Below are 14285 nucleotides of genomic sequence, written 5' to 3'. Positions count from 1 at the left end.
TGTCCCGTGTCCGTGTCCGTTTTGGTGCTACCTAGTTTGTTGGGACAGTGAGAGCATTCATGGGGCTCCCCATAAGAGGAGAGATGTAGCATTTGGGGCACTAAAATTACACCAATACACATGCTCTAATCTACATAGTATAAAAGCCAGATTTTTTCTTGCCTTCTGATTGGCTGCTGAGTTTTAATAATAATTAACATATGGGTCCTATCATGTTTTTTATGCCAATTAATTACCCTCTCTCCTCAACTCAATTCATATTCTAATTAATCAACTTCAAATGTTTGTCGTGGAAACGTCGGACCTCCCGACTATCAAGCGGGAGGGCGAATCTCTGAAGCTATATGAAGAGGTTCGACGGCAAGGTCCAGCGATTTGGAAATCAATCCCGGCGGCGGCTTCGCTAGCGATGAAGGGCCTCCCAAAGGGAAACTTAAAAGACGAGCTCATCAAGCACGGGGCCCGGGCCTAGACGCTGCGAGGAAGATGGCCGACTTAGGGCCATCAAGGTGGAAGATTACCACAAGACCTGGGTAGGCCCGAGCGAGGCCGAGCCCTCGGAGAGAAAAGCCGCCCGGGATGATAGTCCGGATGAGAGGCGCCGTGACAATAACAGTCACGATCCGATGATAAACGCCGTGACAATAACGAGTCACGATCCGATAGATCCGCCCAGAAAGCGAGAGGCCCGGAAACGGTGCGCCGGGGAGTTCGGGAATGTTTTACCAACGGCATTACCATGACAAAACCCTCTACGGTCGCATCGGCGCCAAGGTCTTTCGCCACAGCGGCGAGGGCCGGAAGTGGAACGCCTCCCAAGCCAAAAGGAGACGGTGACTCAAACCAGCATCTGCGAAAAATACCACGGTTGCGCCGCCACCTCATCGACAACTGCTTGCATCTGAAGAATGCCGTTGAAGAGCTAATCCAGGAAGGAGCCTCGACAGTATGTGGCCAAAGGCGGAAGGCGACGCCAGCGGCCGGATAAGACATCCGTTTTTCAACGGATAGGAGTTATCAATGTAGTAATCGGAGGTAACGAGAACGGTGGGTCCGCTCATGGGCACAAACGGCACTGAGCGAGCTGTCGGGCTATCAACTTTGTGCCCAACCTTGTGACACGCCGCCTCCGGCGTTCCCAATATGACTATTGGAGGGAAGGACTACGAGGGAGTCATCGCCCCTCACAGCGACCCACTCGTAGTCAACTTGGAAATATCCAACCACCTAGTGAAGAGATGTCGATAGACACGGCGCCTACGAACATTATGTTCAGGAGTGCTTCCGCCCTCGGCCGAGAATCGAGGACTTGAGCCCCTGCGCCCATCCACTATACTGACTTCTCACGGTGGCCCGGTACCCGGGTTCAATCAAACTACCGGTGATGCTCGGCGAGGGGAATGCGGCCAAGAATGTCCTAGCCGAGTTCGTCGTCATCAACGGCTCATCCGCCTACAACGTCCTAATAGGCGAGTTACTCCGAGCGTCTTGACGCAAATGATGTCCATCCGAGCCCCGACACTAATGTATGTCTCTGACCGGGGGGAAGCGCATAAGCTCGTCTCCAAAGACGAGAAGGACGAGGTGGTCAACATCCGGATATCCGCGGAGGATGCAACATGCAATCCCTCAAAGTGGCGAAGCGATCGGAGAAGGGAAAAGCTCATCCTCACAACCGAAGGCGACCTTATGGATGCAACCGACGGCTGGGGAAAAGCGCCTCTAGATAAGACATTAGAAAGTAGCGGAGCCTTATATAGCGGAGAGTGCCTAGGCGATTGTGGGCATCTGACGCGTATTAATATCAAATGTAAATCGACGAGTACGGCAGAAGATGTCGTTTTCCCCCAAATCAACGATGCAGTAAAAGCGCGCCGTCTCATCTTATCGATTTGACAAAGCGGCGATCGTTAAAGAAAACTGACGCCCGTCTCATCTGTCGATCAGCAAGCGGCTGATATTAAACCCGGCAGCGGAAGTCTCATCTGTCGATTAAATAGCGAAGCGTGATCGTTAAACGGCAAATCTCATCTTGCTCGATCACGACAAGAAGCGTGATCGTTAAAAACAACGCCAAATCTCACTCTGTCGATCACAAAGGCGGCGATCGTTAAAAAAGCCGTAACAAATCTACATCGTCGATTAAACAAGAAGCGAAGCGATCGTTAAAAGCGAAAATCATCTTGTCCGATTAGGCAAGAAGCGACGATCTGTCCCGTCTCATCTTGTCGATTAGCGGCCGATCGTTAAAAGCCGTGAAACACCGTCTAAATCTCATCTGTCGTTAAACAAGCTGATCGTTAAAAAAAACGACATGCGTCTCATCTATCGGTTAATAAGCGGCGTCGTTACTGAAAAATGTAGCTATGGCGTCACTTTAAATAGTAAGCGCTTGGCGGTCGCAAGTGGTAGGCCTTGGCCGCGTAACCTACGCTTATCCAGGCCTTGACTCACCTTTGTCATAGACAAGCCCCGGTGTTCCCAGCCGAAGAAATATAATCTTTATGTGATCACGAAATAGTAAGCCAGCAATAGCGATCCCGCCCAAGTGGCGAAGCGCCGCGTAACACGCTATCGAGCCTTGACTCTTCTTGCCGTCACCAGAAGCCGAAGCGCGATCTCCATCGAGCGAGAACACCCGACGATCGCGGCCAGTATGATTGATAAACAAATCAAAATGCCTTAAAAGCGTTAAAAACGGTTGAGATGCACACTCTAGCGCCTCGGCCAAGCGAGTTCAAACAAGAAGAGCGCTCAACTAATAACATAAAAGGGCAACTCGGACAAAAACGAGAAAAGACCTCGGCCATGCCGAAAGCAAAAAACGAACTCTTATTTATAATAACAGTTTTGCGGCGAAAAGAATGGAGATAACAACCTACCATAGGATACAAAATACAAGGAAAAAAGCAAAAGCTACAATTATGTCATTTGAGGCACCAAAGGATGACGGGGAAGGAAGGGCTTAATCATCGGCCCCGAGCAGTGACGGTCTGCTGTAAACTTGTTCTCATCAAGCAACCTATGCCTGGTGCTTTTCACCGTCGATAGCGATAGCCGACGACTCATTCTTCTTCAATAGGCAACCAATGACTTTCCTAGCGAGCCTCGACTTTGGCCTCGGCGTCATCGGCGCCCTCATTTCTCGGCTTCCTCCTTGGCCACCTTAGCCCTCTCAAAGAAGCGGCTTTCTCCGCGGCCGCCTCTTTATCAATCTTTGCCTTCACGACCTCCTTGGCCTTCTCCACCATGGCGTTCTCCTTAGCCTCGAGCTTATCATCAAGCGACTTGTCATATCTACCCCACGGAAAGGAACCCTCAAGAGGAAGAGCTCCTCGATCACTTCCTTAGACTCCTTCGGCCAAATCCCGAAATTCAGCGCACGTTGGGAAGCATGACGGTTTGGAGCATCTCAATGTCGGCCTCTTTACGCTTGATGATGGCCTCTTTGCCCCGAACCACCTCACCCGGGCCTTAAACAGAGGCCCTCGATTCGTTCTCTCTTTGGAGATAGAGGTCGGCACGCCCTTGAACGTGGTTACACTTCTCCAAAGCCGCGGCCTCAGGCTTGCCGCAGATCTCGGCCTTGGCTCTCTCGTGAGACCTCTTTTTGTCCTCCCCGAGTTTTCTCTCGGCCAAGAGCGCCTTCTCGACATCTCCCCTAAGCTTCCGCTCATTGAGGAGACCGGCTTTGCCGACGCGACCACACCTTGGCGGCATTACGCTCATGAACGGCTCGAGCCACGGCCTTCTCTGCTCCGTGAGACGAGCGGATAACCACGTTCCACCTTGCAAGCTCCCTAATTAGCTTCGTGCCTTCCTCTATAAGCCGGGAGACGAAGCCTTACGGGGATGAAGGGACGGTGGTAACAATTTGACCCCCAACCTGCGGGCCGGGAGGAGGAAGCCTTCGGGATGAAGGGTTGACGGTGACGCCTTGATCACCAACTGCGCAGAGGTCCCCTCCACCGCCGCCCAACGAGCGAGAGCGAGCGTGCCGGCCGGCCTCAAGAATTTAATAAAGACGTCGGTATCAACGTATATCGACATGTCGGAAGCTGTCATCGGGAGCACCCAATGACTCGGCTAAATTTAGGCCACGGAATGAATAGGTACCGTGCTTCGCCTTCTTGGCGGAGGAGGCACTTCCTTGCCAACGATGAGGCGCCTCCTTCCTCTTTCGGATAAGGGGAGATTCCTCCGCATCGGAGTCCCCCTCAGAAGGAATATCAACAACCTCCACCTTTTTAGAAAGGGGGGTGGGAGTTCGAGCCAACGTCGACGCCCTCGCCGCCGAAGACACCGTTTTCCGCGTCCGACGAACAACGCGCCGATAACCTTCGCTGAGCCTCCTCCACGCTCAAGCCCCTCGGCCCGCCTGCTCATAAGATCGTCCGGCGACCTCCTACGGTCGTGGGTTTGAGCCTGGGATGCAAGTTGGCAACGGTCCCATCTTTGTGCGGCCATTCTCTGGAGAAGATCCTCAGACAAGCCCTTTCCAAAGTGGTCTGCGAAAGAAACAAAGAAAGAGTTAAGTAGAGGAAATAAACCGGAATTCGAGGAGCAAGAGCATTAAGAGCGGCGATGGGCCTCACACCGACCCCACTCACCCCCGTGCTAGGGGCCGGTATGAGGCGACATGGCAGAGCGGCTCATCCCGAAGGATGATCTCGCGTCGGGGAATCCATCTTTTCGGCACCCCACTCTTGTCCACCTCAAAGAGCCTCATTGCCGACTTCTCATCGTCCCGGAGATGAGACACGCTAGCATCCATTTTGAGCTTCTTCCGGAAACCCATCTATCGTGCTTCGCTCGAGTCTCACACCGCAAGTTAACTCGGTCTTTGAAAAAGCGAGGCGACGGATAGTCATCCGGCACCTTAACGTACACCCACTGGCCTTGACGGTCCTTGCAAGAAAAAGTTTGTTGACGGAGAGACATAACCGCTCCATCTCCACACTGTACCATCCGAAACGCGGCCAGAAAATGGTTTGAGATGGTGAAGCCGTGGAATAAATTCACCGTTGGGGCCTCTCCCTTGAAGAGACAGAGCCGACAAAGCCGATTATGGTCCTCATAGCCAACGGGTGCGGTTGTCTGCAACGACAACGTTCATGGCTCTAATAATGGCCATAACGTGCTCATTCAACGAAACCTGAGCCCATACTCCAAATGCGCATATACACGCCGGTGTGGCCCGGTGGAAGACATGAGCGGCACGACCCTCACCGAGATAACAATTTGTATCCCTACCGAGAAAAAATGGCCCTCGAAAAATTCTACTTTGAACAAGCGCAGCGAGCTTATGAGTCGAAGCGGTGGACGGACCTTCACAATGTAGTGATCCATGTTCCTCTGCCTCCTTCGTTGGGGCCAGACCTTTCCTCTTCATCACCAAAAATCGTCACCAAAATCTCCATAGAATCGAGTCCTCAGTTCCTGAGAGTGAGAATTGACTTGAGAGAAAGGACACTGGCCCCAAGCCTTCGGAGTTTACTAAGTCAGCGTAATGAAGACATGTTCACAACAAACTACAAAAGAAATAAAAGAAAATTTGTTTGATTACCTTGAAGAAATACACTCGCCGGATCGAAGACCGAAGATTTGGTAGAAAAGAAAGCCCTTGAAAGTTTAAAGAGGAAGATTTTGGGGGAAAATTTTGAAAATTTGAGGAAATGAAAATAATGGCCAAAATCACGGAGTAACTACCCTATTTATAGGGAAAAGCCCATGAAGAAGGACCAATCAGGGCACAGCCCATGAAGCGTCAACCAATCAGCAAGCGGACACGTGTCAGACATGCAACCACGGAATGTCAATCGTTGCAACAGTTGAATGTCAATCAATGCTACAGTTACCAAGCGTATTCAACACGCCCATTCACATCTCTTCGCCTGTTCATCTCCCTCAACAAAATCCTAGGCGCCTGCCTGCCGACACATGATCGACCAAGCCAAGGAAGACCGGCCGGGGGCAATCAAAATGACCGGCACTCTCAGCCCTGGTCTCAGCCAGCGTCATATTATTTCCCACATCGATACCCTTTTTACGTGAACCATGGAGGGGGATATATGGTACGGCCTAACAAGAACCACGCCGATGCTTCAGAAGAAGCCGATACCAAAAATTTTGCAAAAATACTTACGCAGAATATACGTTCACATACATCGAAGCCCATACCACGGCATAGACTACGCTGGGGGCAAATTGATGGGGCATATTCTGCACCGCTGACCAAGTCAACATATTGAGCAAGGTCAAGGGTATCCACAGCAAAGTCAACGACTTAGACAGTCTAGCCGATGGAGCCCATCGGCTGTCACTGGTCTCGGCGGAGGACAACTAGCCAGCCGGGACACATATCTGCGTACTCATATCCAAGACCCTCGGCGAGCCTGCCACAGGTCCATCGGCCGAGGGTATAACAGTCTTTTCACCTGATAGCCACTTGGCCACTACGTGACAAAGGGTGAAAGCCTATAAATACTCCTCAATCTTCATTGAGGAGGAGATCCACAAATTGACCTAATAACCACTATTCATCTGGTAATATCTTCCTTATCTCTCTACAAAACACTCTTAGCCAGGTTACAACAACTTCTCTCTAAGTTTACTGACTTGAGCGTCGGAGTGAGTACGCTCGGCCAAAGCCGAGCCCTCAGTTTGTTCATCGTTTCAGGAGACCGCAAGGAGGATTCAAGCAAGGACATCATTCTACTAGCTACGAGGGTAACAAACAACCTGCTCTGGAATTAAACCTGAACAATTGGCGCTGTCTGTGGGGAAGAGACATCAGAAGCTAGTCACATTCATTCCCAACGAAAACAAAACACCAAAAAACCCACCCAAAAAGCTAAGATGTCAAAACAACAAGTAGTCGTGACCGACGAAACCGAGCTACACCAAGATGATACATTTCACCATTCTGGAGTAGTGCAACCCTCCACCGGCGGAGTAGTCCAACCGGAATTCGGAATGCCGATAATACCGGACACACCGCGTCCGCCAACCAGGTCACCATCATGGACAAATGGTCGACGTATCAAACCGAAGACACTCTTGACCCGATCGGGGAGTACACCACCACATAGGCACGCCGACACGAGTGGCGGAAGCCGGCCCAGGAGACCAGGCCCGCAGCGTGACTCCAAGAAACCCGAGCTGAGCACCGGGAGAAGCAGACCCTATCAAGACGCCGAGGAGCCCAAGTGGTCGTGGGTAAACGTAAGTCCTTCGTACGTGAGAGGACACGCCGCCGCAACACCGACGAGGCACACCCCGGGAAACGAAGCCCGACTCAGAGAGGGAGAAATAAGCCCGAGCCGGGAGAAGAAGTCCTTCCGCTACGCAGGAGCAGGCTCTATCAGAACGCGAGGGAGTTTGCCGCTGTGTCATCCGACACGTGGTAAAACAGCCCTCGCGGATTATGTCCTAGACACCGCCGTGCCAACCAAGCCGGGTCGGGCGGCGTTCACATATAAAGGAGACAACACTCCGACCGACCACGCCGAGGCTTTCGAGTCTTACATGCTTTGACAGGGAGCAAATTGAGGTCCGTGCCGAGTCTCGTCATCGGTCCATCGGTCGAGGGTATAAAGCCTTTTCACTCGATAGCCACTGCCACTACGTGACAAAGGGTGAAAGCCTCATAAATACTCCTCAATCTTCATGCGAGGAGAGATCCACAAATTGACCTAATAACCACTATTCATATGGTAATATCTTCCTTATCTCTCTACAAAACACTCTTAGCCGTGTTACAACAACTTCTCTCTAAGTTTACCGATTGAGCTGCCGGTGCATTGAAATTTGAATATTTAATTATTATTACGACGGCCAGTGCATTTTCTCAGCACGTTTAAAACTAGTTTAGGTAGTACTCTTGAGTTTTTAACCCTGCACAAAATACCCATATTTTTGATCCTGAAAATTTAAAGAGGTCATAACAAGTGTTTATGAGTTCAGAAAATGACGCATTTTTTTCTAAATCGCTCATCTTTCCGAGGACTACTATTTGAAAAAAAAAAAAATTTGTCGCATTTTGTCCGCGTTACTAGGAGTTATTGTGCCTCAAAGTCTTTTCGACTGAACAATTTTTTTTTTTGCAGTAAAATCCCCAAGGGGTTAAACGATTTCTATTAGATCACGACGAGCAATGTCATCAATGTAAGGGGGCAATACATTACTCCAATCACGGCGACAGAAAGACCAAGGGGTCACATGAGCGAGAGCATGAGCTACCCGATTATAATCCCTACGAACATAAGAAAAAACAACAGACTCGAAAGAATTACATAAAAAGAAAATGTCCTCATAAACTAGAAAAAACAAATTTTGAGTGATCATATCTCTTGGTTACGAGTTCCAAACTCGTCAAATTTTTTTTCAAATCGTAGTTCTCGGAAAGATGATCAATTTGAAAAAAAAAAAAACTTCACGTTCTGAATTCGTAAATACGAGTTATGGCCTTTTTAAATTTTTCGGATCAAAAATTTGACGGAGTACTCAGTAATACTGAACTTGTTTCTAGGATCCTAGAGATTTTGTGCCAGGAAGGGCAGGGACTCAGTAGCATGGGAAAATTGTTTTACCAGTACTACTATAAAAAGAAAGCGTCTTCTATCAAACTATTCAACTCCAAATAGATGACACAGTCATTCATTTCTCTCATTCCCATCTACTCAACTTGACCACCTCCTCCGATTTCGATTCCGATTCCATTCGATCAACAAACCCGATGGATCGACGTCGAGCGTTGAGTCCAGTATACACGCGTCAGTACAGCACAACAAGCAGCAACGACTCATCACTACCATCAGCATCACCAGCACACCCTCATCATTCTCGCCACGCTTCTATCGACGAGGCAGGCGGGTTTTCAACCGTTAGACGGACTCAAAACGATGCCGCTAAGCAAGCCGCCCTGCGTCTCTCTGTTTTAATGGCTACTACTGGTGACGACGACGGCCACCATGACGATGGTGATGATCTGTTTGGTCCACCGCCTTCGCTTATTCCTCCTTTTTCGAGGAGCCGAGTTAATGTTGCTCGAACTGCTGCTGCTGATGTTAATGGTTTTCACCGCAATTTTCTCGGTCGTGCAAATCGAGCTCCGCCCCCTGCGCCTGCGGTATTGTTCTTTGATCTTGTTGTGTTTTTCGATAATAAGTTAGTCTTGTGTGGGACGGTCTATTATTCCACTTACTTAGTTGCTTTCCAATTAACCAAGGCCATAGCAATTTAATTAACGTATGAATACACCACCAACTTGCGTATGGCGCCAGGCAAATACACAACCCGCGGGAATAAGTGCATGACTCGTGTGATTTATGATTCCTTCTTTGTCTTGCCTTAGTTAGTTCGTCTTCGACACAAATTCAAGACACAAATTCCTAACAATAACTAATTACGGGAGCATATATAAGACATAAGAGCAATGCAAAAGAGAATTTTTGAGTAAATAGCATATCCTTTCAGAGTTCCGACTGTTTAACATATACGGAGTATTTTCGTGAATAAAATGTTCACGATGCAACCCTATATTATTTTATTTTATACCAGAAATGCACATTAACCTATATTGATTCACACGTAAAGATAAATTTTAGAAAAGGACAATGTGAGTCATATTTTACGGTACCTATAATCCCTGGGTTAACGTGGACTAGGAGAGCTTTACTCACGGTAATTCGTCAGATTGTGTACTTGATCCATATATCAACCCGGGTCCTTTCCAACATGTTTTGGCCTTAATCATGCACATTATTTACAAAGGTGGAAACGGAAAAGGTGTAGACACGGGGGTTTTAGGGAAGAGGTATGTGATCAAATTAAGTTGTCATTTGGGACTATAATAATCGTATTTTAAGAGTTATGTCATTTGTCTCATTTATTTATTTGTTTTTATTATACTTGATGAGAATTATTTTAAACAAGGATAAATAAATAATTTGAACACGAAAAGTATAATGTAATAAATTGTGTGGATGGACCTAGAGGTGAAGGATCGTGGAGTTGCATGTTGGGTTTCAATATAGGAAGACAACTTTGGGTAAATCCTAGCTAGCTGCTATATGTGCTGTAGGAATGGAACGACAAATCCTGAGACCAGATATTTGACGGAAAATCCATACCTAAACGTGATTGTAATTCATACCACAACTTAGGGTAAGATTATTCAAGTCTTGAGACAAAACTCACTCAAAACTATCAATAATCTATCATAATCTTTTACAAAGTCTTAACAAAGTCTTAAGTTGAGTCTTGGGAATCAAGACTAACTTAAGACTTTGGAAACCCCACCTTAAAGAAAAATTATGTAATGGTGAGTAACATCCTTTTCTTTTTGTTAAAAAATAAAGTGGAGTGAAAAAGTAGAGTATGAGGTGAGTCGACGGATAATGTTTAAAGTCGGGAGAAATCAACAATAAAGAAATACTTTCCTCATATTCTCCATTTTGTTCCCCTTTCATAAGGGCACAAGATTTAAGGAGCATAATAAACAACTAATAAAGGAGTAAGGTGGGGTTTGTGAATTGGAGAGAGAAATGAATAAATATGAGTTAAATATGATAAAGCAAAGTACTAATTGTTCCCTCCAAAAAGTTAACCACATTTTTGATAGCATTAAGTGTGTGATTAAACTGCCGAAAATTAGGAAAGGTAATTAGCTTACAAAATCCGAATTTCTCACCCAAATTAGATAATTATACAAACCAAGGTTGTTTAACAACCATTACATATGGAGACATACCTCCATTTACCCATAATTAATCGGTAATAAATAAACTTACATAAGATTAGTGTTTTCTTAACTAAATACATATACTTAGGCTATATTAAACCAAAACAAAATGGCCGATAAATCTGGATTAGAGGACTTCAGATTTGATGATGGATACTCCTTTCTTTTCAGCCAATTTGGTTGTGTTTCAACCAAAACCAAAATGTCAAAATCAGCTGTCCTTCAAAGCAAGTAGTCTAATTGAAAAATTGGCACCAAATTTCAAAAAAGGAGCCAAATTTTCTCAAACATTTCATTTTTGCGCCCAAATTACTAAAACAATGTGCAAAGTTCAATAATCCTATAAATAGAAAGCCCCACATGATTCTGATTCATTTATTTGCATACATCCAAAGAACAAATTCAGATCAACTCGAAACAAAAAAAAACAGAATCAATAAATGAAGACAAAAAATTTGGATAACTTAGAAAGAACAAGAATCGCAACTTTTACTTTGGAAAAAACAGTTGATGGAAAACCAAAGCACGGCTCATTGTCGAGGTGGAATTGGCGAGCACAGTTTGGGGTTTGTAGAAAGACAATAACAAAGATCTGGAAAGTAGCAAAGCAACAACATGCAAGTGGTCAAGGTATCAATGTCAACAGCAAGCTTAAAGGCAGGAGAATGCCTCATAGACTAACCTTTGACACTACTCAGCTAGAGAAATTAGAGTCGCAAGAGAACCACTCAAAGATGAAGTAAGTGAAGGTTTGGGTGTTAGTCAATCAACAATCAATGAGATGGGTTTCAAAGAAAGCTCATTGACTCACATACAAATGCAATCAAGCCACAACTTACAGATAAGAACAAACTTGATAGGTTAATTTATTGTCTTTCACAACTTCAATATGATAAACATACCAAACAATTTGTTTTCAAAGATCAGAGTAATTTAGTTCATATAGATGAAAAATGGTTTTTTATAACAAAACCTAGTCAAAGGTTTTATGTTGGTAAAAAAGAAAGAAGACCTCATAGATCTTGTCAATCAAAAAGGTTCATAAGTAAGGTTATGTTTATGTGTGCTGTATCAAGACCAAAATATGGTCCAAACAAAGAAGTACTTTGTGATGGGAAACTTGGTATATGGCCATTTGTACGTAATGGATGTACCAGCTAAAAGGAATTCAAAGAATAGAGTGGCTGGCACATTAGAAACCAAGTGTATAGAATCTATCACTAAGAAAGTAACCAAAGATATGCTTATTAACAAAGTGCTACCTACTATCAAAGCAAAATGGCCTGCTAATTATAGTAAAAATATCCTCATACAAACAGGATAATGCAAAACCTCATATATCAAATAGGGATGAAGATTTGAAAGGTTGCTTCAAATGAGATGGGTGGAATATCAAGTTTACTCATCAACCACCAAATTCCCCTGATTTAAATGTACTTGATTTGGGTTTTTTTAGAGCAATTCAGTCTCTACAGCAAAAAAAGAAGTCTAATGTTTTAGATGAACTAGTTAACAATACTATGAAGGCATTTGAAGAGTTAGAAGTGGTGAAGCTTAACTATGTTTTTATCACATTGCAGGCATGCATGTTAGAAATTATGCCACTTAAAGGTGGTATTGATTATCCTATACCTCATATGCACAAAACTAAACTAGCGGACAAGGTTTACTACCAATATTTAACTCTGCTCAAAAGCTGAATTGGTTAACCAGTGCATAAGATATGTACAAAATCTTGGTCATGGAAGCTCTATTAGTGATTTAGTGGATTCAATTACTAGTACAGGTGAAAGTTCGGTGTGTGCGAGCGTTCATTCAATTAATGAAGAAGAGCTGATTGCTCCCAGTAATCCCCCAACAGGTGAAACTTTAACTGTTGGTAACATTACTGAAAGCTTTACTCGTCCTAATGCAGGTCAGAATGAAGAAGGCAGACGATATTTATACATTGACATGTGTGCAGTTGATTCAGAAGAGCAAATTGGTTGTAGTAATGCCCAACAGTGGAAATGTACCGTTGGTAACATTACTCAAAGAATTTCCTCATCTTAATGCGATTACAAATGAAGATGGCGGACCCGACTTGTACACTAACATGTGTGCAGGTTATTCAAACTAGTAATAGAAGAAGTGTGAAGCAAGTTTTGGGTACAACAACAAAGTTGAAGCATGCAGAAATCAAACAGATTAGAATCAGGTAAGGTTTTGCAGAAAACAGTGGCATGCAGTAAATATAAGATGAAGCAGATGCAGTAAATATAAGATGAAGCAGATGAAACAGTCAAAGTTGAAGCATGCAGAAATCAAACATTTTGGATGCAACAATGCAAGATGTAGTAACCAGTAATCAAACAAGCCCAAATGAGACAACTTTTTCGTCCTAAAGTAGAACTTTGCACATGTTTATTTAGTCTATTGGGTACATTTGTTTGAATGAAATGTTAAAGGTAAGACTGTTGTTATCGTAAGACTACTGTTATCAACATTTGGAATGGTAAAATAACAAAACCAGAATACATAACCATTGCATAGCCTCATCACATTCTGTGGTGGCGTAATGCACTGATTGTGTATTCTTAGACTGAGTAATGCTCTCAACAAGATCATTGAGCACTAACTTACATAAAAGGAGTAAATTTAATCCATAAATTTTGTTTTATCATCATTAGTCCTTTTTAAATCCCAACTTATAAGAAAAACAAAAAAATTTGAGAATAAGAGATAGAATTAGACCTTCCAGCAGGCTAATACTGTGATTCAGGGACAAAAGTATCCATATTTCCATAGCTATCAAGAACAACATCACAAGAATCAGGTACGGCCTGACTGTAACCAGCAAACTCATAAGAATCATCCAACTCATCCGCAATAACATCATGTACCTTCATCCCCTCACCATCTTCAAGATCAAAGGCGAAATCATGCATAATATTTGAAAGCTGCATCATAACACAACGACGATACTCTGGGCTTTCACGCCGCTCCTTCATCTTCTTCATCCTGCGCTCAACATCAATCTTCATAATCTCCGCCATCTCTTCCCGAGCTTTCTCAAATTCATCTTTCCCAGATTCAATCATAGAATCAAAACAATCCTCATCATCCCCAACATAATCATCACAAAGGTTGAACAAACAAGGACCATCTTCATGATCGGAGTTAAGATAACTCAGATCTGAAGAAAAATACAAAAAAAATTCAAATTTATGGCGATTGAAGAACAAATCCATCGACATGATGAAAGATTTAGGGAAAAGAGAGAGGTAAATATGAGATCATTGATGAGGAGGTTGAATAGAAGTGAAGGAGACGGCTGATGGTGAGAGGAGATGAGAGGAATGAAGAGAGAGAGAGAGAGGGTGTGATAACAATGGCGGAAGAGAGAGGTTGAGGGTTAGGGTTTTCTGATTAGAAGACCTAAATATGGCGGGAGGGATTAGGGTTAGTGGGTAATTGGGCTGGGTTAGTTAGTTGATTAGGATTAGTGTTAATGGGTTGGGCTAATTGGGGTGGGTTAGTGTTTGGGTTAGTACAAATTTGG

Source organism: Silene latifolia, chromosome 4 (assembly GCF_048544455.1).
Source record: "Silene latifolia isolate original U9 population chromosome 4, ASM4854445v1, whole genome shotgun sequence".
NCBI classification, from domain to species: Eukaryota; Viridiplantae; Streptophyta; class Magnoliopsida; order Caryophyllales; family Caryophyllaceae; genus Silene; species Silene latifolia.
This window is presented reverse-complemented; position numbering follows the sequence as displayed.